This window comes from Vulpes vulpes, chromosome 2 (assembly GCF_048418805.1).
Source record: "Vulpes vulpes isolate BD-2025 chromosome 2, VulVul3, whole genome shotgun sequence".
Classification (NCBI taxonomy): domain Eukaryota; kingdom Metazoa; phylum Chordata; class Mammalia; order Carnivora; family Canidae; genus Vulpes; species Vulpes vulpes.
In genome coordinates, this window is record NC_132781.1 from 137,013,564 (window position 1) to 137,039,782 (window position 26,219).

Below are 26,219 nucleotides of genomic sequence, written 5' to 3' on the forward strand. Positions count from 1 at the left end.
ATCCCTTCACGTGTGACAAGAAGAGGCCTGGGATCAGTGAGGAGAAGGGAGGCCAAAGCAGATTGGAAGAACGAGAGACCCTAAAGTCACCAGTTTGCGATTTTAGGTTTTCGTGGAACCCGGCTGCCAGTTCCTCTCGGTAACCTGCGTGATGCATCTATAGCCTCTTGGAATAAAATGTTCCTTTGATTTAAGCTTGTTGGGCTGCGGTTTCTGTCGGGCGGCACCAGACGCCTGAAGGACGGAGGAACGCGGACAATTCCTAGGAGAGGAAAGGGCCACGACTCTGCTGGGAAACGTGAATCCACTCGGAAGGCTCGGCTGCAGGTCCCTGAACTGCTTCTAGGACGATCCGAGGCCCATCCATCAAGCCACTGACTTGGATTCAGTGGTTCGTAGTTTCCTGATGTTCCTGCCGTCATCGTTTTAGTGCATAACAAGCGGCAAGGGGTGGGGAGGCCCAGAGGAGAGAGAAGCAAGGAAAGGAGCCGACACCTGCACCTGCCGAAGCCCGCGTCCGCCTTCCCTGGGACCAGGTGTGGCTCTGGCTCTTGCTCGGCCTAAGGACAGCCCCGCTGCCAGCCGCCTCGCCCCCCAACCGCTTCCCTCCTCCGGCCGCACGCGAACCCCAGGTGTCGCATTGCACCCAACAGACTCGCCTACCGATCGACCTCTGTCTCTTCAGCTCCACTGCTGCTATTCCAACCCAAAGTCGCGCCACCCGGCAGCCAGGGAACCCAGCTCCTTTCTCTCTCTCTCTCTCTCTCTCTTTTAAAGATTTTATTTATTTATTCATGAGAGACAGAGAGAGAGAGAGAAAGAGAGAGAGACCCAGGCAGAGGGAGAAGCAGGCCCCACACAGGGAGCCCTCGGCGGGACTCGATCCCAGGACCCCGGGGTCACGCCCTGGGCCGAAGGCGGCCCTAAACCACCAAGCCCCCCAGGCCGCTCTGTCTCCTTTCCGAGAGCAGACCCAACTTTCCCAACCCCAGGGTCCCAGCCCCGGAAGGCTTCTGAAACATCGATCCTGTGATGACATGCCTCTGGCCCTAAAAGCACATGGTACACATGGTCCCTTTTAAATACCTTGTGTTTATCCACGAGTGGAGGGTCATGATTTCCAATCACCTGGAAGCTTTAAAAACGAAAAAACAAACAAAAAAACCTACGCTCAGGTCTCACTTTCAGGAGTTTGGATTTAATTTTCTGGAATGAGATTCTCTGGTCAGTGTTTCTAAAACGCTCCCCAGGTGATTCTGATGGGCAGCCAGAGTTGTGGAAACCACTCCGCGTGTGTAGGCCAAACTCCTTACCACGGGCCCGGCAGTCTCGGGCCTGGCTGGCTTCTCTTCCCTCTCCCTGTGCCACGTCCCCAGCCTTTGTTCTCCGGCCACGTGGGCCTTCTTTCAGTTCCTCAAAATCCCCACACTCCTTCCTGCCTGGGTAGAGGGCCTCTAAGCAGGTTCATCCTCTGAGGCGTCCCCTTTCCTCCCCGGAGCTGCACCGTGTACCACCACCTCCGGGAAGGCTCCCCTGGAATCTCCGGCTAGGCCAGCCCCCCACTCTGGGCTCAGCACACTCTTCCTTTACACCCTAGTCACGGTGCCTCTTTCTACGACGTGTGAATGATCTGTGAGCACTGTTCGGCTTCCTCAGCAGACTTTAACCTCTGTGGAGGCAGAGGCCACGTTTGCTCTGCTCACCTCGCCATCCCCAGCCCCCGACTCTACCTGTGAGAGAGGGCCCCCTCTTGATATGTGGATGAAGACCAATAAGAGAAGGGGGATATTTACTCAGAGCAGGCTACCTGGCTGTGGAAATTAAAATTCTGCGCAAAAAATTTTTTGATACAAAGGTAGCAAAAACTTCAAAGCATAGCCCAAGTCTTGAGTAGAATGCACAGTACAATACTCCAAGGCGCATGTGGTTGAGGGCAGGTTGCATGATGGATGGGGGTGGGGTGTAAGAAAACTTCTGAGGACAGGTGACTGCAGGAGAAGCCTCTGCCCTCTGCTAAGTCTGGGCTTTCATTTCGTCCCCCTAGACCTCTGCCTGTGGCTCAAGCAGCATGTCCTGAAAGCAGGAAAAGGGAGCACTTGCCCAGCAGCCCTGCAGGGTCACTGGAGCCCACATGGCTTTGCCTGGGTGGCAGAGGTAGAAATCACCCTCGCTTGGTAGTTAGACGCGAAATTGGACTCCTCAGTTTCGAATCCCTGCAGGTAGCTCTGCTCCTTGCTTGCTGTGAACCACGTACACGACCAGGCCTCTGTTCCCAGACTGTACCATAGGGACGATAACAAAACCTGCCTAACGGCAGGTATATAAGATTATATCATCTCTTTATCATGGTAATGACAAAAAAAAATATGCATTCCAGCCAACAGAAGCATGAATTCTCGCTAACACGAGCCTTCCTCAGCCATCGTGCTTATAATTTTGTTCTTGTTCTAAGAACTCTGCAAGGTTCCCCATTTTGCTTCTGTGTTGACAGATCTGCAGTTGTAGATCTTCCCCCGTGCAAGCCAAACCGTCTACCGTCAAATGGGGAAAAAGCTACCGGTTTCTGAATGTGATCAAAGTGCAACACACTGACGATTTCTGAATTTTAGATAAATCGTATAACTGTGCAGATGGTGTGCTTCCCAACTCTGTGCACTGGAATGTCACTGCTGAGACTATCCACGAAGCTGTGCTAGCGTTTCCATGACCCGTAGGAACTCTACAGGCATGTCTGTCAGCTTCTGGAGTGAAGACAGAAAGCTTTCACCAACACCCCTGTCTTGGAGCGTCACAGAGGCAACATGCGACACAGAACACCCCTCCTTCTGACCCCCCAGGATCACTGCAAATGCATTGCCAGCGACACGAACAAGGGGCATCCCATTTGTTCATGTGCTCTGGAATGGGAAGTGCTGAGTGCACGGTGACACCCGAAGGCTCAGAGAACTGGATATGTTACATATTTTAATAAAACGTGCTTTTTAACCAGAAGATCACTTTTGTTACAACCATGCAAATTTCATCTACGATTCCAGTTTGACCAGCACTTGTCGGAGGAGTGATGGTTCATTTTGTATGTCAGCTGGCCTGGGACGTGGGGTAGTCAAACGTCATTCTGGCTGGGTCTGTGAGGGTGTTCTGGATTGGTAGGCTGAGTAAAGCACACTGTCTCTCTCTGACGTGTGTGGGTCCCATCCAGTTAGGTGAGGACCTGACTAGAACAAAAAGGCTCCCACCAGTAAGAGGCAGTTTCCTCGTCCTGCGTGGCCACCTTGAGCTGGGATGCTATTTTTTCCCTAGATTCAAACTATAACGCTGGCCCTTCCTGAGTCTTTAGCCAGTGGGCTTCGGCCTGGAACTATACTCCTGTTCTCGGGCTCTTGGACTCATAATGGAATTAAATCTCTGGCTCTCCTGAGGTCTCCAGTTTGCTGACCACAGATGTTGGGACTTGTCAGCCTCCATAATCACAAGAGCCAATTCCTTATATTAAACATCTTTCTGGGGACGCCTCGGTGGCTCAGCGGTTGAGCATCTGCCTTTGGCCCAGGTCATGATCCTGGAGACCCGGGATCAAGTCCCCCATCGGGCTCCCTGCATGGAGCCTGCTTCTCCCTCTGCCTGTCTCTGCCTCTTTCTCTCTCTGTCTCTGTCTCTCTCTCTCTGTGTGTGTGTCTCTCATGAGTAAATAAATAAAATCTTTAAAAAAAAATTTTTAAAAATAAATGTCTTTCTGGGGACACCTGGGGGGCTCAGTGGTTGAGCATCTGCCTTTGGCTCAGGTCATGATCCCGGGGTCCTGGGATCGAGTCCCTGCAGGGAGCCTGCTTCTTACTCTGCCTCTGTCTCTGCCTCTGTGTGTCTCTCATGAATAAATAAATAAAATCTTTTAAAAAAATAAAAAAAAAATAAATGTCTTTCTGTGTGTGTGTGTGTGTGTATACATATGCAAGTGTCTAGTTCTTGCACAGGCATATATTCTATTTGTTCTCCGGAGATCCCTGACCAAGGCACGGAGCTTAAGAGAAAGCCTTAATAAAGCTTTTTCTGGCTTAGCAACTTTGGGAGGCCAAATGCATGACTTTTTTTTTCTTGCTAACCAAGATTCAGAGGATTTTAGAGAAACACTCGACATTGTGCGCATGAGTCACTGACTACACAGTGCGGAGGGGAACAAAAGGGGAATTAACATGTACGAACACTCACTCTAAGTCTGTGACTTCCACAAACAGCGACTTCATGAATTAAAGCAGAATCTACTGGCCTATGGAATTAGCTTAAGAACAAGTCCTCATTCCATCATTCGTCTTGCCCGGTAAATACGGAATTTACGGAATTTACTAAATTGGAAGAGCCTCCCATAAGGCCTGGCCTGACACAGGCTAAGGCAGTAAGAGCCTTTTCTGGCTCAGGGAAGTCATAGAAACTTCAAAGGAGAAGGTGTGATTTCTTCCGTTGTTAAGTTACTGAATAGGGATGTTAAAAATGCTGTTCTTCTTGACAAAACTGCACCTTTGTGATGCAAAAAAGGTGGCTTGACGTGTTGCCTTCCTGACCCACAACAGCTGGGTTGGTGTCTTACCACATCACAGGACCACATGGGGTCACCCCCTGGAAATCCCACAGGCCCCTGTCACAGATTTATGCAGGCTCAGGACATCTCCGTTTCCTGATGGGCAGTTTTGTAAATCACAGGAAGCCTTCCAGACTCAGCAACACCCCAGTGTAGAAACGACAAGATTTTCCTGGAAGACACAAGGAAAGGGCCAGAGAGTTGGTTTTTCTGACCTGTATCTGAAGAGGTGAGTCTCATGGCTCCCAGGTGCCATCTTTCTGAGACCTTCCTCTGTCTGACCAACGGAATGGATAGAAAGGCTGAGGAGGAAAGGCCTCTCGGCTCATCTCACTCAGCCTCATATATAAAAAGATCTAAACCTCAGTCACCCCCCCCATTTTTGATAAAGTCATAACCTGACTGATGACGGACAAAATGTTTTATCTTTATCTTGGAAAAGATGCAATGGCTGGCATTTACAAATAGACACTCTACCTCTGTCATTTAGTTAAGTCACTTAACTTCCCAGGACCTCAGCTGAACAACTGGAGTTGGGTAAGGAGGGCTGGGAGGGGGCGCGGGGTGGGGTGAGGCAGGCCTAGGGGAGTAGGAAGGTGGCGTGAGGCAGGCCTGGGGGGGAGGAGGGTGGGGTGAGGAGGGCCTAGAGGGGGGAGAAGGGGGGGAGAGGCAGGCCTAGAGTGGGGGAGGAGGGTGGGGTGAGAAAGGCCTACAGGGGGGGAGAAGGGGGAGTGAGGAGGGCCTAGAGGGGTTGAGGAAGGTGGGGTGAGGCAGGCCTAGAGGGGGGGAGGAGGGGGGGGTGAGGCAGCCCTAGAGGGGGGAGGAAGGTGGGGTGAGGAGGGCCTAGAGAGGGGGAAGGGGGGGTGAGAAGGGCCTGGGTGGGGGGAAGGGTGGGACCACAGGATTTCTGTGACTCTTCGACCTTTAAAAACCCATGCTTTTCTGTTATCTCCATATTAGGGTGGTTTTATCGGCCTGATAAGCCTTTCAACTTATCGAAGGTAAAAAGCTGGTAGCCCACAAGTCACTTTTTTATTTGGATGGCAGGGTTCTGAGCTTGTCGGCCCTCTGTTTAGTTTAACAGATACTTTGGAGCATTTGCTAGAACACAGACCCACGCTAGCTTCTGGATGCACAAGACAAACACACAAACTTGTGGGGTCTGGAGGAGGATCCAGGCTACCGTTTAAGATAATACACACTAAGCTGTTATTCTCAGAGAAAAACACAGAAGCCCACAGAGGGCAGCCTAAGAATGGCTTTGCTATTCCTTGCAACAAGAGGGGGCCAATCTTTGCAACTCGTTTGTGACCAAAGGAGTCTTGCAGCAGTGATGCTATGTTGTGGCAGAGGCAAGGATGGAAGGTTCTGCTGGGACAATCACCGTGGCAGAAGCCACCCACCATGTGGGAAGTCTGACTACCCCCTGAGGCCCCTATGCTGACTGAAGGGCTCTGCTCACCACCCCTGCTGGCTCCCAGGGGACTCTTCAACTGTGGGCCTGGGAGCGAGCACAGGGCAGCTTGGGTTACAGCGGCTTCCCCAGAACCAGGCTGCAACAGCACTGGCACCTGCCCACGCTGAGCTCTTCCTAAATTCCCAGCCCCCAAGACTGGGAGAACTAAGGGGTAGTGGTAGCTACTGGTTTGGGGGTGATCTGTTATGCAGCAATAGCACCCAGAACAATATCCTCACCAAAATCACTCCTGAGATCATTAATCCAGATCGCAGTTACCACAGCAACACTTCTACTACCAGAGGCTCCTCCAATGGGTATGAAGTCCACACTTAAGGAGAGGAAGAACAACGGTACAAAGGACCTAAAACCTTCGCGAATGGAATCATGCAATGCTCTAAAATATCTTTGTCTTTTTAAAAACATAACCTTGAAAAGTAGTCTTTGCTCAAACTAGAAACAGATCCACGGAACACTATATTCTGAAAAACAAACATTTAATAGAATTGAAACCGAGATGACCTTTTTAAAAAATTTATTTATTTATTTTTTGTGTGAAATCAAGATGACCCTTTGAATAACAACTACAGTTGTACTATTTCATATTATCAGTGCTCCTCAGGACAACTGAATTTTTTGTTTTTGTTTGAAAAAAAAAAAAAGTCATCCTGAGTCTTTATTTACTCTAACCACAGTGAAACACATTCTGGCCTGGTGATCAGAGGAAAAATACAGGAAGGTAAGAATAGACTCTCTGCCTCCTACCCGTTCAGATAGATTTCACGGCACATAATCTTCCCATCATAAATGCACAGATATTTTCAACACCATCAAGGGTCAAGTGCTCTAACTGAAGTGGTGAGTGGAGCATGAGGCATCTCCTAAAAAAGAGAGCTTCGTGACTTGATGGACCTGAAGCTTGCTGAGGATGCAGCTCCTAGTCACTGCAAAAAAACAGCTCCATTTCAACAGGTGACAATTTAGGGGCCCACCTGGCACAGCAGCTAGCAGCTGACCTCACCTCTTCATTTTGGGTTCTCTATTTGCAAAGCTGTAATTATACCCCTGGCCTGCCTGTAACAGTCACTGCGTCAGTCGAGGGAGGCTGCAAACACGTTAAAAAAAAAAAAGAAAAGAAATCCTGAGAATTAAGAACACTGAGTCAGCTTTGCAAGTGTGAGGGTTTTCAAAATAAACTAAACTTTATTTTTAAGTTCATGTTTGAAATTTTGCATTCACTCTGGCCATATCTGCCTGTACGAGGGCCTCCCTTTGGTCACCTGAATTTTAATACTCACCATAAGAGCACAGTAAGCGCATGTGTGTGGATAGGTGGGAAGGTGGCAGCAAATAAACATAAAACTCAGGGTCGTTTTGTGCTTGGAACTAGCAAATGGAACAAGTGGGGCGATATCTGTTTACATGGTAGCACGAACCACAAATGGTATGGAAAGTCCTATACGAGAAAACAGCCCAGAAAATAAGGGGTCATCTTGATCAACAAATTCACGATAATCCTTCTTTAAATATCAAGTCCCATTATTAATCGAAATATACTTAGAAATATCAAAGTCCATCCAGTGCAAAATGTTTCAGGAATACTTCTTTTAAAATAAATAAATAAATAAATAAATAAATAAATACATACATACAAATAAATAAATAAATAAATGCATACCTGTTTCAAATAATTTTGGGTCTTAAGCCCATGAGGAAAAAACATTTTAAACTACAGTTGCTTTTCTTTGCTAATCAAGTGTGCAAAGTCCCCCAGTGACATCTGTTCTCCTATGCTTGTGAGGTCTCATTCTTCTCAACTTGGCTGCAAAGTTGCTTTCTCCCTGAGACCTTCTGATCTTCTGCGAAACCTCTTTGGTCTTCTGCCGGGCTCTCACTGGACTTCAACCATTTCTCTCCCTATGCAATTCCAACGCGGAGCTGAGATGGCTCCCTTCTATCCGGAGTCCTCCCTAGCCTGTGGCTGACGCACCCATCTTCATACCCAGCGCATGGCCAGGTGTGTAGCAGGTCCTCCAATGCTGCTGAAGGGCCTGTCCTTGCATCTGCCTGCCATCACTTTGTTTCCTCTGCATTTCTCATATGTAATATATCTTTTCCTCTTAATATTTGTGATTTTTGCTGAAGTCTTTTGAGTTTTGCTTCTACAGTCCTTAATTAAAAGACAAGATCACATCCGCTGCTGCAAGGCCTTGAGACCGCGGATGTGCACGAGAGCTGAGGCACTATCTCCTGTCTCTGCCTTTGCTCTTCACATCCACACCCCACCCTTGTGCTCTATTTTCATTCCTTCTTCTCATTTCCCTTTTGGAGCACATCTGAAGGTGAAAAAACGGGCCTCTTACTATTTACTTGTAGTTGCCAAATATTCCACTGAATCTGGCCACAATTCTTCAATTATTCTGAAGAAGGCCATCTATCTAGTGCAAAATAAATTTCCTGTGATCGCTAGTTATAAAAGTCCTGTTTGATTTTGTTTAAGTATGGCATGGTATATGTAAAACTCTGTCCTGAACTTCTTCTGGCAACAAGACACATACGGTAAAAATATTCCCAAGTCCTTGCAAGTGATTTTTTTTTTTTACAAGTGATTTTCTGAAGAATATCTAATGGTCTGGAAAATGGTCACCAAAAGTGGAAAAAAACATGGTATAAAGTTAAGGAGAATTGGATTCCACCTAAGTATACTGAAAATATCTATCTGTGTATGTGCGCATCTATGAAGACAGAAACGGAAATACATAAAAAATCAACACCAATTCAAGGACATGGGGCTTACACTTTCTTCCTTACACTTCTTTTCTGCATTTCTCAATTTATCACAGTTATAACATACTTTTCTATCACCAGAAAAAAAAACAAAAACAAATTCTGACATGCTAAAGAAAGATAACTGAAAATATCAGAAACAGAACAGAGTGGACATTTAAAAGAAAACCCAGGGATCCCTGAGTGGCTCAATGGGTTTAGCACCTGCCTTCTGTGTGGGCCATGATCCTGGAGTCCCAGGATCGGTCCCACGTCGGGCTCCCTGCAAGGAGCCTGTTTCTCCCTCTGTCTATGTCTTGGTTTCTCTGTGTCCGTCTCTCATGAATAAATAAATAAATCTTAAAAAAAAAATAAAAGAAAATCCACGTTTTGCATTGTAGCCTGAGAGAAGGGAGGACCACAGGGGCATTTTACTGTAGTATTTTTTTTAATGCGTTCACTTTGTAAATTCTCAAGCATGGACAAGAGCATAGTAAGGTGTCAGGTGCCCGTGGCTCACCCGCCTTACCACACTAACGCCCCACTCCCACGGTTCCCTCCTCTATCTTCCCCGTCCCCACTTTTTCTTCCAAGCACTTCTATGTTGTTAGGGATTCCAGTTGTCCTTCCATTTGTTCGGATCTACTCTACGGGGTCTCGCTCGGGTTTTCTCCTGGGGGTGGCTTCCAGGGCCGCCGAGCCTCAGGATGCCCGCCCTGAGAGACAGCACCTGGTGTCCCCAGGCCTGTGCCCCCCCCCCCCCCCAGTGGATCCTCCCTGGGGCCCTGCGAGCCAACACCAGCAAAAGCAAAGGGACAGGTATGTATTCAACTCGCTCCTGTCCGTGGGTCAGAGAACAGGCTCCAGGGCCCAGGAGGGAGCCAGGCTCAAGTCGCTCCATTGTGACTGGAGGTCAGGGTGCAAACACAGGCGGGGCTGAACCTTCCCATCCCCCCTCCCCCAAGGCCTGAGGCTCAGCCACAGTGCGCCTTCTCCGTGGACTCTTCCTAGCGGCGGGTGGGGCGCCCGGGGGCCAGCCTGGGCCATCCCGGCCCGCGACAGGCGACAGATGCCAGGTGCCCCCACCCGCCTGCCCCTGGCCGGCCCGTGTCCCTCCCCTGCGGGCAGCTGCAGGTTGCGGCTGGGCCTCCTGGGCGGGGGGACAACGACGACAAACACCCGGCTGGCACAGGGGCCGCACAGAGCCTTAAAGACCTGGGTCAGAGGGGCAGGGGGCTGTGAGCAGGGAGCTCTAGGCTGCACTTGGGGGCAACCAAGGGAGGCTGTCCTCTCCTGATCAGGACCAAGGGCGACCTTTATCAATAACTCTCATTTCCTGATCTAAGTTGCACTTGGGTGCAACCAAAGGAGACTCTCTTCTGATTGGGACCAAGGGCCACGCTTATTGATGACTCTCATTTTTTTTTTTTTTTTATGATAGTCACACAGAGAGAGAGAGAGAATGTCAGAGACACAGGCAGAGGGCGAAGCAGGCTCCATTCACTGGGAGCCAGATGTGGGACTCGATCCCGGGTCTCCAGGATCGTGCCCTGGGCCAAAGGCAGGCGCCAAACCGCTGCGCCACCCAGGGATCCCCGATGACTCTCATTTCCTGATCTAAGTTGCACTTTGGTGCAACCAAAGGAGACTGTCTTCTCCTGATCAGGGCCAAGGGCGACCTTTATCAATAACTCTCATTTCCTGAGAGCTTTCACGTGCGAGGAACGGCATCAGGTACTCTGTGTTCATATCCTCGCTCACTACAGCCCTGCAAGGTTTTGTTGTTGTTTTTCTTTTTTTTCTTTTTTAACAGAAGAGAAAAAGGCATGTCAGAAAGGTTTAGTACTTTGTTCAGTATGATTATGCAGCTTATAAATGGTACAGCTAAAATCCAATCTTGGTATGACGCTAATAACATCTTTTCCTCTTTCTTGGGGAAACACACAGTTTATGCCTTGTCCACTTTCAATTCAAGGTACCAGGTGACCGTGGCCCAGAACAGATGAATTGGCCACGGGAGTACAGAGTAAGCCCATGACTTATACACACAATATCTACTCTTCATTACAGGGAATTATAGAAAAATTCAGATGAGGTGGAATCATTTTCCAAAAAACCCACAAAGGGCAACTGACTCTGTGATGATAAACAGGAGGACAAAGATGATGGAGGAAAGGAATTAGGTGTACGTAAACTCACTGCACACTACACATTTCTACCCAGTACATACATAACATTTGTTTGATGTCTACAGTATTTGTAAAATAAAAATAAATAAAATAACCTCAGGTGTAAGCACAACTGTTACCCAGCGAGACACAAAATTTTAATCACCTCTGTCTCCGGACTAATGAGGCCACTTTGTTTACTTCCATCTTGTTTAAGTATTTTATAGTGTATTTTCATAAATTACAAAAATTACAACAACTTTGTCGCCATGTTAGCAATGTCACTAAAATTGTCTGACAGCTTACTTTAGTGGGGAAAAAAATGGACAAAATCAGCAGTGTGCCTTTGACCTTGAACTGTTATTTAACTAGCAATCTGAGGACCAAACTTTTAATGTCTTATCAAGATCCCAGATTACTTAGGTGCATCTTTCCTGTAGGTCACATTTGCCTTTTTTTTTTTTTTTTTGGAGAGGGAAGACTCATAAAGCAGAGTTCAGTCTGATCCAAAAGAATCTGCCTCCAAATCTATATATGGAGAAAGATGAATTAGGGAAGATGGGTTCCGTGAATTCACCCAAGGGAAAAATAAAAATTATTTTCTTTAATAGAAATACACTGAGAGATATTTTAAAGGAAATTTTTAACAGACACGTTTATTTTATTCAATGTTCCAAACAGGACACCAAATAGATACTCTCTGGTGGTGGAAGTGGTAGGCAAAGGGATTGTATTCATAAACCTGGTGCATGATTGAAGCCCATGGTAGTGGTCATGAAGAGGCAATGATACAGCCCAATGTTTCATATATTTTCAAGAACAAGAATCTCTTTTGAAAGTCACAGGTCCCCATAAGATAGGAGCTGTATTCATCGATAAAATAAGGACTTATAAATTAGGGATGATATTAATCACATGACCATACTCTCTATAGCTCCCATATACATTTGGAAAAGCAGTGGCATATAGGTGTGAAAACATGTGTCTATTAAGTCTGTAGAAAGTGCATAAAGCCTTTTAATAACCTCTGGGGCCCCTCAACATGAAGACATAAACTTCTGCTTCCTCACCCTTCCCTCCTTCCATGTCACTGCTAGGTTCCTGACCTAGGTCTTCTCTTCTAGCAGATGAGCTATTACATCTAGTCTTCCAGTTTCTATGGGTCCACTTCCTCCTATCTCCAGAGAACTGTGTGACAAGGAAGTACAGATGGAACTCCATGTGGGCTGTTGTGTTGACCTGGCCGTAGTTCCGGTGCTCTTCCAGAGTCCAACCAACTCTTGGTCACAGAGGCCAATGTATCTCCCAACTCCCACCCCCAACTCTTGGGACAGTGTACCAAGTCCAAATGTACCAAGAGTGTGGGAAAAGGAGTGTTAGTGTCTCGGCGTCTTGCATTTGTCTGTGTCCCATTGCACCAACCAAGCTCAAGTAAAAGAAGGGTGTGACCTCTGGGTTTGGACTCACTCCTAAGGTCACTCATGGGGCACTCTGTTCTACTGTGGCATTTTAGAGATGATGCATGCTTTTTTGTTCTCAGTAAACTCTTTGCTTCTTGGCAGATCTGCCTTCCACCTCAACCCTTTTGTCCCCGGAAGGCAATGCTGATTTTTACCCCAGCTGGGCTGCCTCAGGAAGTCTTGGGGAAAATACAACACTCCTTTCCTACCTGCTCACCTAGTTAGCTTTAGCTCCCTCTCAGCCTGGGGCGTGGAACCTGTATTCATAAGAAAGACATGGGTTTCCTCCCTTTCCTAGTCCCTTATCTCACACCAGCAAAACACAACGAAAATGCAAACCTGTCCCACTCTTAACTGATACTAAAACTGTAACATTACAGATCCTTTGGTTTAGGCTTTAACTTTTGGTAAAAGTACAAAATGCAGCTAAGAGCAGAGGTCACCGGTTAAGCCTTATCAGCAAGTTGCCACTGACTGAGCTTATCTGATCCTCTCCTGGTGGCAAATCTCAATACTAAGCAGGTAGAAAGAGGAGAACACTGAACCCTGCTCCTTCAGCATCTATCAACAGTCAGGAAAAGCAAAAAGAGAAAACTAAAGGTTAGAAAGATTAGGAGTAAAATTAGGGACTCTCTTCTCCCATACCATCATCAGCAGAGATTCTTTTTTGGAGCAGATATAGATAGATGGTTGACAGATTGTGATTTATTTCATACTGGATGTAACCAGACTATTAGACTCCTGAGAGGTGCTCCAGGTTGGGCCAGAATGGGAAAAGAATCAATGCCATTGAAGTAGTGAGTTGTGAGCTGGAGATGGTAGGAAGGACCCAGCACTCAGTACATTTATGATGTTCTTTCATGTGGTTTATATCCAAGAGATAGATGCTATTACTGTGCCCCCATTTAACAGATGGGGAAATCAAGGTCCAGAAAGATTAATTTACCCTACCCCCTTAGTAAGTGGCAGGGCCAAGCACTGACCCCAGGCAGTGTGGTTCCAAAATGAGAACTCTCAAACAACACTATGCTAGGGACCAGAGAAGTGGAGCCAAAAGCACACTCTGGTTCTAGTTTAAGCACTGCCTGTAGCTATATGACTTTAGGCAAAGTCATTTCAGCTTCCTGGCCTCAATTCTACCCACTATGTAAAAAAAAAAAAATAGAGTACACAACACAACGTTCTCCCACTGTTCCAACATTCAGTGATTCTACATGGAACACATACAGCCAAGAAGAATTGACAGCCTGTGCAACTGATATATGTAGGCTGAGGGTACATGCACACATGTTTATCTTCAAAGACCTGAACATTTTTTTCAAAATCAAACTTTATTATTTTAATTTTTTAAGACTTATGATTCCATTTACCAATGTGTCTATATGTATTGCTAGGATATAGTCTTTTTAAAAATCCATGGTATCACCATCACTCTTAAAAATTAATGACTCCTAAATATCAGATCAACATTCAGGTTTCACTAATTGTCTAATATTTTTTAGGGCAGTGGGTCTCCAAGGGAGGCACAGTCTGTGACCTCAAGGAAAAAAATGAAACAGGGGCATGTAAGCCGAAGACCCTGGCCTTTCTCTCCCTGTTGCATTCCTAGTCGTTCTTTCCAATCAGCTCAAACTGGACCTCTTCCCTTATGCCAACTCTATCTATTCCACCAGGCTGACTTACTTGCCTCTCTAGTTTCCCACAGCTCATTGCAGCAATCTTCCAGATATCATTTACTCTGGGAGGTGGGAACTTTCTGTTGCATGGGGCAGACAGAATTTTATGATGACCCCTAAAGACCCCTTTGTATGATTCCTTCCCACTGTGTGTGACCATGTAACGCTATATGGCAAAAGGGATTTTACGGATGTCCACATCGGTTAACCTTCAAACAACATGATCGCCCTTTGGCTGGACTGACCTATCTGATCAGGTCAACTTTGCACAGAGATGAGTTTCTTCAGAAGACACAAAGTGTGAGAGGGATCTGAGGCAAGGGAGATTGCTAGGCTGGCAGTGGAGGAGGCCACATGCAAGAAACACAACCAGTCTTTAGGATCTGAGACCGGTCCCTGACGGACACCCTGTAAGGAACTTAGTCCAGTAACCTCAAGGAAATGAGTGCGGTCACAAGCACACCAGCTTGGAGTAAGATCCCAGCTCCAGAGGAAACTTCAGCCCACCTGAACCCATGATTTAGCCCAGTATAGCCCATCCGTGCTATACTGAGACTTCTGATCTACCATAATGTGAGCTAATAAATGGGTACTGTTCCAAGCTGCTCAACTTGTGATTTGTTATACAGCAATAGAAACTGATACATTATACATCTGCCTTCTCCACTGCATTGCGACCTCTTGGAAGGCAGGGTCCATGTCTTAATTATCAAGATAGGCTCCTCTGAGCAAAGTGCCTGACTTGGAGCAGTGGTCTAATAGATGATTATGGAGCAAAATTATAAATTAATCCCAAGTGTTGCATTCTGCAGCACTGTTCAGGCAGTTAGGAACAAGGATTCATTGTACTGAATTTATTTCATTAAGTGTTCTTCAAATGCTCACGAGGTGCTTATTAACACTATGCCAAAGTCAACTTCCTCCCAGGTAACACCCACCCCTGATTCTCTTGGTCTTCCAGGGAGCCTCTTTATATAATATTGAGTTTTGGAACATTACTGAGGCAGACATAATTAATCACGGTTATCATAGTAGTAGAGGCAAGAACGGATGGGGAGATGAAAATAAGAGATAGGACAAGTTTTAAAACTTAGTTTGAGGAATGGCTTTATTACACTACCCTGACAGAACTGATTAATGCCACTCTTGATTATAACTCAGGGCAATTCATTTATCTCTGAGTTTCAGTTTCCTAATAAAGAAGTAGATTACATTATGTCACTCCTAGCCATGAGATTCTATGTAGCCTATGAATTTCGTGTGTTCTTTCCATCCCTGCTCACTCTCTGTATAATGAGACTTCCCCATGGTGACATGTAGGCTCAAGAAATGGCAAGGCCACAACCATCTACAGATTAGCTGCATTATTTTCTGCCCCTGGGTCAAAAGGTACATCTTAGAATCCTCAAGAAACAAGAAAACTGGCTTGTATTTAAAAAAATCTCCCAACATCTTAGCCTAAATGTTAAAAAAAAAAAAAAAAAAAAAAGTAAATAGCTTTTTTACTCTGGAAAAGTGCAGGCATTATAGTGTGTTTGGAAGAATTCCAGTCTGAAAGTCTTGACATTTGACTATCTGAGCAGCAACAGAGCATGCACTCAAAATGAGAAGACAATGACATGATGCTTCAACTATGCTTTAAAGTCCTCCCACCCCCGGCCCTGCCATCCATTGTAGTGGGCTGGGGACAGGGCGGGGGGAGTGGGAGGCTCGATGACATAAGAAAGAGTATCTCAAGTGTGGATGAAGATGTTAAAAGTGAGCAATATCCGGAAGCTTTTAACCCAGAAAAATAAAATCCACTGGCAACTAATTTTGGTCCTCTCTACAAATGGAAAAATACTCAGAGAAAGGCAGTTCTTATTTATTTAGCAACCAACCATGTGCTAGGTACTGCTCTAAATGATAAGGATACAGCCATAAACCTGACCGTGGAGCCCACAATTTTAAGTATACTAAATATTATGTAGAGGTCACTGTGGCCAGGGAATTCAGTTCTACAAATGTTTACCATGTGCCAAGCATGGAGTATAGACGTGGCTTTTAAATTTTTTTTTAAAGGTTTATTTACATGTAAGAGAGGGAGAGAGAAAGAGAGAATGTATGGAAAGGGGTAGAGGGAGAGACTCTCCAGCAGATTCCCTGCTGAGCATAGAGTCCCACTGGGGGCTTGATTCCATGACCCTGAGATCATGACCTGAGCCCTAATCAAGGGATGCCAAACTGAGTGAGCCACCAAGTCACCTCTAGAGGTGGATTCTTGGTAAAACTGATGAACTTTGAGTTTCATAGCTGCTTACTTTCATGGGTCCCTTCTAAGGTATAGGTGTCTTCCTCAGAAATTTGGGGCTCATCTTGGTTCTTGGCATGCTGCCCCACAGCTAGGGGGCTGTGCTCTGTATCTTGGGTCTCTAGGTGAGGTCAATGGGCTGCTGAAACCTGACCACTTTTGCTGGCCCCCAGTGACATCCTGTACTCCATGGGGCCTCCGTAAGTATCTGGAACTTATCATTGGCACCAAGGAGAAGGTGAAGGTTCTGATTCAGATACCGCTCCACTCTCTGTGTAGTGCCCTCCAGACTAAGGCTGCACCAGGACCACCTTGTGCTCTGCAATGTCCCTTCCCCTGCCCAGACCACTAACCGGATGCTGGACCTGGCTGAGCTAGACCAGCTGCTGGGGCAGTGGTCCAGCAACAGCAAAGATCTGAAGCCTCTAAGGGCTTTTCCTACGACAACAGGCACCTCCAGAGCAAGACATCGTTTCAGCTGTGGCATGACCAACAAGTTTTAAAGCTGAAAGAACCTTTTATAAACCAGCAATAATGAAAAACATATTTCTATCTACTATGCCAGAAGACAAAATTATCTCTCCATGAAATGGTATTATAAAACATTTGCCCTATGAAGAAGGATCAAAGAATATAAGGCCAAAAAAGGAGAGAAAAAAATTATTATATAGGTGAGTCAAGCAGTGAAGGTGTAGTAGTAAACATACTCATTAATTAATGCTAATTATAATAATGCTATTTTTCTGGATGCTTCTTAAAATGTGTAATTCGTTATGGTTTCTTTTTTCATATGTACTTTTGAACTTAATTTCATGTTCTCTTTCATAAAAAGGGTTCCATATTTGATAAGCTTTAGGACCCATAAGAATCTGGATTTCATCTGACATCTTCTTTTCCTGAAGAAGTGAGGAGAGTATATATATATATATATATATATATATATATATATATATATAATAATCACTAATATCATGAGAAATGTGGGGATTGTCCCACAGTCTGTCTTTACTCCATTAAATCCTCACCCTCTCACACTTGGTCTTGAATCTATTAAAAAAGTTCAGAAGATTCAAATGCCAGTAAGGACTGTTGAATATAACGAGATACAAAAGCCCCAATTGAACTGACCTCAGTGAAAAAGCAAGACTCCAACTCTGTCTTCCTACTCTTAAAGAAGGCACATTTCGGTATATTGGTTTTTAGAAGGTAATTGCCTTAGAAAATGAAAAGTGTATCATTTTGTGAGTATGTTTCTTTTAAAATTAGTTATTAATACAGAGGTGCTCACTCTTGAGTGTCTTTGTAAGGACACATCCACCACTATTTTCCATCAATTCAGGAGGGAATGACGAGGCTGAGAGCCAAGGAAGGAAAAGAAGTGACTGCCTATTTTGTTGCAACAAAACCAAAGGACTCTTGATTTATCAGTACATTTGGCACACTCTTTTTTGGGGGGGTGGAGGGCTGATCGGGAGATGGAAATAAAGGGTTGTAAATTTTCTAAATGCAAGCCCTCTAAAGTAGGCCAATTGGTCAGCTGCAAACTTGGCAAGCGTGATGAAGCATGTGTGCTGGGGCAGCTTCAGAACACGATGTTCTGGTTCATTCTGAGAGCAAAGGAAAGTGGAAGAAGGGCTCAGCCCAGGACAGACAGGGCTCAGCACAGACATGCAAGAGGCCAAGAGACAAAGCCAACACCAAGGAATAAATGCAACTTGGTTACACTGTTGGCCACAAAATTAAGAGAGAGAGAAAAAGAAAGAGAGAGAAGGAAAGAAAAAAAAAACTATTAAAGCCCCCAAGAGAGGTCCTGTGGTTCTGATGTTTATTCGAACTAAATTCTGGAAAATTCAGAGCTGTTGTGTGATTAATGATGAAGAGTAATCACTGAATGTTTTATGTAACAGTAATGATGAAATTCTGCAAAAGTGCTTGGAAATCATGCTGAGTGTATAAACTTTGAGACATAAAGATGTGTGGCATGAAGAGAAAAAGAATATAAAAAAAAAAAAAACATAGCTTGAAGCATAGGCTCTTAGGTCCAAATTTAATAAGGACCTTCTAGGGTTTTTTTTTTTGACCCCGTACTTATATTTCATACTGTTTCAATGATTACTTGGCTGCTAATAAATAAAATAGTAGTGTGGAATATATATATATATATATATATATATATATATATACACACATATATATAAAAATTTATATTTATATATATAAATATAAATAACTTAAAATATTTGCCATCTTTGATTATGCAGGCTTATCAGATATTTTCAAATGATTTAAGAAAGTAAACTTAATACTTCAAGTTCAAATAACATGAAATAATATTAAAAGCTCAAGAAAAACAAAGAACCAGTAGTAAATTATATTTTAATTCACAAAACATTTTGTGGATGAACACTGATTGGCCATAATCTTGAGATTTTTATTTTTATACAAATGATTTTGAATGATGCTAAGGTTTTATTCCATTAGATGGGATCATTTACAACCCATAACACACAATGAGTAAATTCACACATGTTTTTCTTCAAATATCTGGTACTGTCAGAAGCTTGAAAGGACAGAGATTAAGCTAGTGATAATTGCTTAATTCCAAATGTACAATATCATTTAAAGTTGAAAGTAATTTCTTAAGGAATGTCTCTACACTTGACTTATTGCACGAAAGAATTCAAGTCTATATGAAAAAATGTTTTTTGCTACTCCTCCACATAGCGGGGGAAAAAGACACCTTATTTATCAGTGTAAAAAACCAGAGACCATAGTGGCCAGAAGACTCAGCTGGTCTTTGTAAAGGAGTTTATAGCTTTCAGCTGAAACTGTAAGTGAGAATTCTCATTCTCAGCTGCTGGCTTCTTGTGAGCTCCCTGCACAGCCTCTGGCCCTATCTCCGTGGAAACAGAGGTGGGAAGGGTAAAATAAATAAATAAATAAATAAATAAATAAATAAATAAATAAATAAATAAATAAATAAATAAATAAATAAAGTTAAGGGAGAAACTTTTTTTAAGGCAGTATTTCCAAATCCCGATTCTTCTAACATGTAAGAGCATCCAAGTTAAAGCTGACCACATATCAGTTACTGGAATTCCCATTCACTTCTTTGAGGTTCAAGGACTGAAAAGTAATTTAATTGATTGTAAAGGTAGAGTTGCATGAATAAAAGCAAATACCTGCCCTGTTTGGTACCATGTGAGTTCAAAATTGAAGCTTGGAATGAAGGTAAAATGACTGCTGCCCTTCAACAGTGGACAGAGAGATCCTACCATGTTTCAGGGTCTATTTACTCTTTAACCAAAAATCCTGCCATTTTTTAATTGGCTGAGACCTGTGGATATTACATGTCAGGACCCTGCAGACCTTCACTGTGGCTGGGTGTGTGGGTTGGTGTTACCCTAAATATCAAAAAGTTGGGTTCTTCACCAGGAGAACTTTTTTAAAAAGTGCAGGGGCACCTGGGGGGCTCAGTTCGTTAGGCATCTACCTTGGGTTCAGGTCATGATCCCAGGGTCCTGGATGGAGCCCCATGTCGGGCTCCCTGTTCAGGAGGGAGTCTGCTTCAACCTCCCCCGCTAGCAGGCACGCTCTCTCACTTCCTCTCAAATAAAATCTGTTTGTTTTTTTTAAAGAAAGAAACAATTTTTTTAAAAACTGTTGGTTTTCTCCTCATGTACTAACTAATCCATTGCCTTGCTGTAGGCTTTTGTTCCTGGCCATATTCCTGAGATTAATAAAAATAAATACGATGCTTAAACTGCCATCACTCACTACTAGTGGCCTTTTATTGAGTCATTGCTGCGTATTTGCTACTATCTGATGTATTTGCTCTGTTAATGATCATATCCCGGGAAAAACTTTCCATTAGAGAAAACTTCAAACATATACAAAAGACAACAGTGTGATGAGCCCCTGTGTTCGCTCAATTATGGCAGTCATCAACTCAAGGCCACTCTCCTTTCATCCATACTACCACATATTCCTCTATTATTTTGAAGCAAATCTCAGATATCTTTCTTTATGTGAATATTTTAGGATGTATTTATAAAACATAAGGACTCCTTAAAAATGATACCATTTTCACACCCAACACGAACAATATCACACCTAAAAAATTAATAATTTCCTAATAAAATATTAAGTCAGAGAACTTTGTGAGTTAATTATTACCGTCATGTTATTATTATTCATTATTCACAATGACAGAAAGGGAGGGCTAAAGAAGTTTAAAACCCTGCACGGTACCCCACAGGAGGTAAGCAGGAGAACTTACAGAGAGGTCCAGATATAAAACTACCACAAAGTCCATGTTTAAGGTCACCAGGCTTACAGTAAGAACAATAATGATACTAACAGTTTTTGTGTTAGTTACTCTGAGCCAAATTTTGTCTTGCCTGCTTATCTAAACTTACTGAACCCTCCCAACAACCCAGTGAAGTAGGTGCCATTCCCTGCATTTTACAGAGGAAGGCACAGAGCTAGCCTGGGGTGCATCCAGTCTGAACAGACATTCACTCACTGTCTTATTCATTTACTCACTGGCTTTCACCTTTTTAAAAAATTTTATTTATTCATTTTTAATTCCAGTATAGTGTATATTACGTTTTTTTTTTTTTTTTGTATATTATGGTTAATTACAACATACTGATTTAACAATTCTATGCACTACTCAGACTCATCGGTTAAGTGTATTCTTAATCCCCGCTCCTTCACCAATTTCTCCCAGCTCCTCGGACCCACCTCTCCTCTGGTAACTGTCAGTTTGTTCTCTAGAGTTAAGAGTCTGTTTCGGGTTTGTCTCTTTTTTTGTTAATTTGTTCTCAATTCCACATATGAATGAAATCGTATGGTATTTCAGATCTTAGGGGGAAATCTATTAGTTTCTCACCATTTGGTATAATGTTAGCTGTGGGTTTTTCCTATATGGCTTTTCTTATGTTGAGGTATGCTCCCTCTAACCCTACCTTGTTGGGTTTTTTTGTTTTTTGTTCTTTTTTTTTTTTTATCATGAATGGATGCCATATTTTGTCAAATGCTTTTTCTGCATCTATTGCAATGATCATAGGATTTTTATCCTTTCTCTTCTTGATACAGGACTTTGTCGTTTTACCTCTCGATCAATCCATGCATCTATAAATCTATTTATGTGAATACATAATATATTTTCATAGCTCAAAACTCAAAATGATCAGTGAAACTCATGAAAAAAAAAAAATCTCTGTATCACCTCTGTCCAATTCTCATGTCCAGAGGCAACTGACAGTTTTGGTTTCCTGACTGTCCTTCCATAGGGATCTTATGCACACACAAGCAAATGCATATCCTTTCTCTATTTTTACATGGAGGGCAGCATACTATATACATCATTCTCCACTTTAGCGTTTTTTCAGTTAGCCTCTTTTGGAGATTTATTATTTTCTTTTACACAGAGCCCACACTATCCCATCCCGCCACTCACAGAAGTAAATCCAGGTCTGAGTTTCTAAGTCTCTAAATCTTAACTTCCATGTAAATATTTAATATTGACTCAGAATTGTATGTTTCCCTCATTCATATTTTGAGGTTGTTTAAGCATTCTTTAAAATCAATTCATTCTGTTACCAATGTGTTAGGCAATGCCTGGAAACTTACTTTTAAAGCAAAGCACATTGGATTGTGTTGCCTGAGATACTAGCAGTTTCACTTAAAAATAATCCAATGCTATACTTAACTAGCTTTTAAATGTTCTTGAATTTATTTCTTTCATTTTACTGTCTCTATTTAAAAGTGTTCTCAAAGAGGACAGAAGATGGCTTGCAATAATGACACTATCAAATAATGTAGTTGAAATAAAAAATAATAAAGATAGGAAAAATAATTTAAAATGTTTCCTTGGAGCATTTCTAGCCATAGGTTTGAGGCCTTTGCTGCCTCTATACAGTGTTTACAAAGATCCCAAATTGATACTGTCCCTAGATGCATGGGAGAAGTAAACATAAATCTTCTTTAAATCCAGCCTTCAAATGAATTCCTATATACCAAGTTCCAAGGATATCAACCATCATCACCGCCCCACCCCCCCCACACACGCACCATGGTGAGAGACACCATGAGTAAGAGTTAGCAAAACACCACAATAAGCAACAGTCCCACAAAGGCAGGAGATTTGAGAATTATCAGATATAAATAAAGTTAAAGAAAAATAGACTTGAAAACGAGTGAAAATATAAAAGAAGAGTCTAGAAATAATGAGCATGGGGTGAGATGATCCAATGTAATCAGACTGTTAGAAAATAGAAAAATTTAGCACATTTCAAATTGCATGAGAACTGTAGAATTTAATTCATTTCTCCATGAAAAGACCATTTCTTAGATTCAGGCATCCCAACAAATCCCAGGCAAGCTAAATGGAAATCTACATTTAGACATATTGTGGAGAAATGGCAGACATTTTTAAAAAAAGAAAGAAAGAAAGAAAGAAAGAAAGAGCATCAGTTTGAGCATAAGACAGGTTTAGTACAAAAAAACAATTTGGTGACCTTGCAACAGCTGTATGGAAATGAGAAAAACACTAGAATACTGGTTGCATATATCCCAGTCATGTAGCTTCAAATACATCAGCTAAATATAGACAGAACTACCAGGAGAAACCAACAAATCTCTTATCACACTAGAACTGTGGTTCTTAACCCTGAGTGTGCATCGGAATCACTTGGTGGTGAGGTTAAAATGCAGATTCCTGGGCCCACCCTTTTAGTTTCTGATTAAGTAGGTCCGGGATGGGGCCTGTGAATTTGTATTTCTAGTAAGTTTCCAAGTGCAGCTGATGCTGCTGGTTCACGGACTACACTGTGAGAATCACTGCTCTAGAGAAGTCTTACATATATGCGCCAAGAGACAGGTATATAGAAGTTTAGAGCAGCAATGGATATTACTGAAAGTTACTGACAACCTGTTTTGTTAATCAGCAACACAAACTATAAATAACTCATAGGACACTGAGATAATCGAATACTGTTCAGGGATGACAAAGAATGAACTATGGCTACATGTAGAATGTATCTAATTCTCAAAAACAATGAGCAAGGGAAGAAATTCTAAGAAAAATACATAAAGTGGGATCTCATTTACATAAAGTTCAAGTCAAAAAAGAAATTAAAACATTGTACAGGGATGTATCTAGTCATAATGAGCCCACAGAGCAAGAAAATGAATAACCCAATCATAGACCTGGTAAGATCCCTGGTGCGGTGGGGTGGGGTGCAGAGATGAAATCATGGAGAATAATGTTCTATTTCTTAAACTGGGAGGTGAGTTGTTAGATGCTTATTTTATTCTAAATTGTACAGCTATGTGATGCACATTTTCTGTACCTAAGGTGCATTTTGTAATAAAAAAAATTAAAAGGTAACAAAGCCATATAGTATACAGGAAGATCAAATCACTGTCAACTAAGGTGATCAAGAGTAGATTCCAGAAGGAATGAGGATTTGAGTGATTACTGGAAGTGTGAAAGACAAAGATTCAGAGGGGTAGGGGGCATTTTAACTTCAACAGAATAATATAATCAAGTGATCAGAAGTGAATCAATCTGGCCAGAGAGAACTGTCATGTGGGATATAGCACACAGATCAGGCTGGAAAAGGAAGTCTGATCGAACTCTTAATTAAGGATATAAAGTCAAAATTTAATAAAACATGACATACTGCAGACACATTTTGATGGTAGGAAGTCAAGGAAAATCAAGGCTGCGATACTCTTAGGCATGTCTTACTATACGGTCAGAGCTACCTACAGAGGAGGTGAAAGGTCTTTGATTTAGTACCAGTATAATTTGAGGTAAGATATATATATATATATATATATATATATATATATATATATATATATGCAATTATATATATATATATGCAATTTTTGATAACTCTGTAAGGCTTAAAATAAAAATAATCACTTTGAATCTTAATCCTCCTGCCCATTCCTAAATTCTATGACTCTCAACATTTTTCACGCTTTTCTGATTCTAACTTCCATTTTTTTTTTTTTTGAAGTAACATACTTATAAAGCAAATCTTGATTTAGACATGATTTTTCTCTACCAGGATTTGGCTCTTTTATAACCACCACCTGTAGACTTAAGCACACACAAGCACTTTCCCACTCATTCCGCACCCACCCCCAACATAAATCTTCAACAATTTTTAGGTGAATCAACGCAGTGTTTCCATTATTATGGCCATGTGAACAGTATCCTTGACCTGAGCCACGGAGCACAGCGTGAACACTTTTCTTTTCTTGTGTAGCTTTTAAATTTCCTAGGAGTTAACTGCCTTTTAAATATTTGGATAGCTTCTATTTACCTTTTAATAACTGATACCCAAACTCTCCTCCATTCAGGTCTCTAGAATACCCCTCAATATGGTGAAATGCAAAGGGTAATTTGTTTGTTCCATTTCTCCTCCTTGGAGGCATCCCCCTTGGACTACTCTATATTCTTGTTTCAATCTAGTTACTAAAGAGCTGTTATCTGAGAATTCACTTAGTAATCTAGAAATTCTTACCACTTTATTTTTTTGGCGGATATCATTTTTCTTTTCCCCCTGAGTACTTGCGGGAGGGGGGGTGCTTGTCAAATGGCAGACCATGGAGTTTGGGTGGGAACCCCTATGGCAGTTATGAGTAAGTTTTACCAGTTTTCTCAGACAGAAACGTTCAGGTGCCTGATAGTAGGAGGCAGTGTTAAGACTGGCAGCCAGACTGTCATGGCTGTGCCACGGACGGCACTGGGGAAGGAGTAGGTTTATATCCAATATGAGAAACTACCTTAATCACTCTGTTTTCAGTAGAGAGCCTGCTTTTGACTTCAAATATTCCATGAGCCTAAAAAATAGCCCTCTCCTGTCTAGATGGATGAAGGTTGAAAGTCATATCACCAGACCATAAAACTATCAAAACTATAAAAGATAAATCAATTAAATTTTATAGTTGACAAATATTTGAGTGCCTAATCTGAGCAAAGCACTGTTGGAAACTAAATGAACGCATGCTTCTTTTCCAAATTCCTTGGAACTGGAAACTATCCTTTAAGAGAAAAAAAAAAATAGAATCCGGAAGTAGTGCTGACACATAAGGTCTTGAAATTCATTATTTTGAGAGGATCGAGGCTAAATGTGAAAGTAATTTAAAAAAAGATACAGGAAAGTTCACAAATGTCAGCTCTATGAAGAGAAACTAAAATGTTTAGAAACATTTCTAACTTCTGAGATTGTGTAAACAGAGCAACAACCATCGTTTTCCACAGTTTTACTGGCTAAGGAAAAAATATTCCTGGAATGCCATGTGCAGTTCTTGAGATCTACTAAGTTCTAGTTTGAAGAAGTACATCTGCTATTATGTATGACTATCAGAAAATGTTTTCGATAATCTTCAAATTCAGCGTGTTGTAGAATGATCCTCAAAGACAAGCATTTCTTTAAAAGTTAGTCTGTGGGTCTCTGGGGATTCCCAAGGTCAAAAATTTTTTTATAATAGTTCAGAGATATTACTGGTCTTTTTTCACTGTGTTCATATTTACACCACTGGTATGATTCATGCTGGTGCCATAGCAAGAACCAAGAGCGTGGCACCAAACTATATTAGCAGACATTTTCTTTACCACCAGGCACTGACAGTGGGGGGAAAAGCCAGGTTCACTTAAGAACGTCTTTGATAGGACAGCCCGGGGTGGGGAGGGTGGGGGGTTGGGGGGGTGGGGGGTGGGGCTCAGCGGTTTAGCGCCGCCTTCAGCCCAGGGCGTGATCCTGGAGACCCGGGATCCAGTTCTACATCGGGCTCCCTGCATGGAG

The 26,219-nt window shown here is 42.8% G+C and overlaps 1 protein-coding gene across 3 annotated transcripts in view; it reads right to left on the reverse strand.

Annotated features, from left to right (window-relative positions):
* PIK3R1 (phosphoinositide-3-kinase regulatory subunit 1) overlaps positions 1–26,219 on the reverse strand; it is a 574,745-nt gene that overhangs the window by 89,020 nt on the left and 459,506 nt on the right. For 2 of the 3 annotated variants that reach the window (XM_072750075.1, XM_072750074.1), the window contains one exon: positions 4,583–4,745. The exons of the other annotated variant lie outside the window; for it this stretch is intronic. The gene's annotated coding sequence lies outside the window, so the exon portion shown is untranslated. The remainder of the gene's footprint in view (positions 1–4,582; positions 4,746–26,219) is intronic. 3 annotated transcript variants of the gene reach the window in all.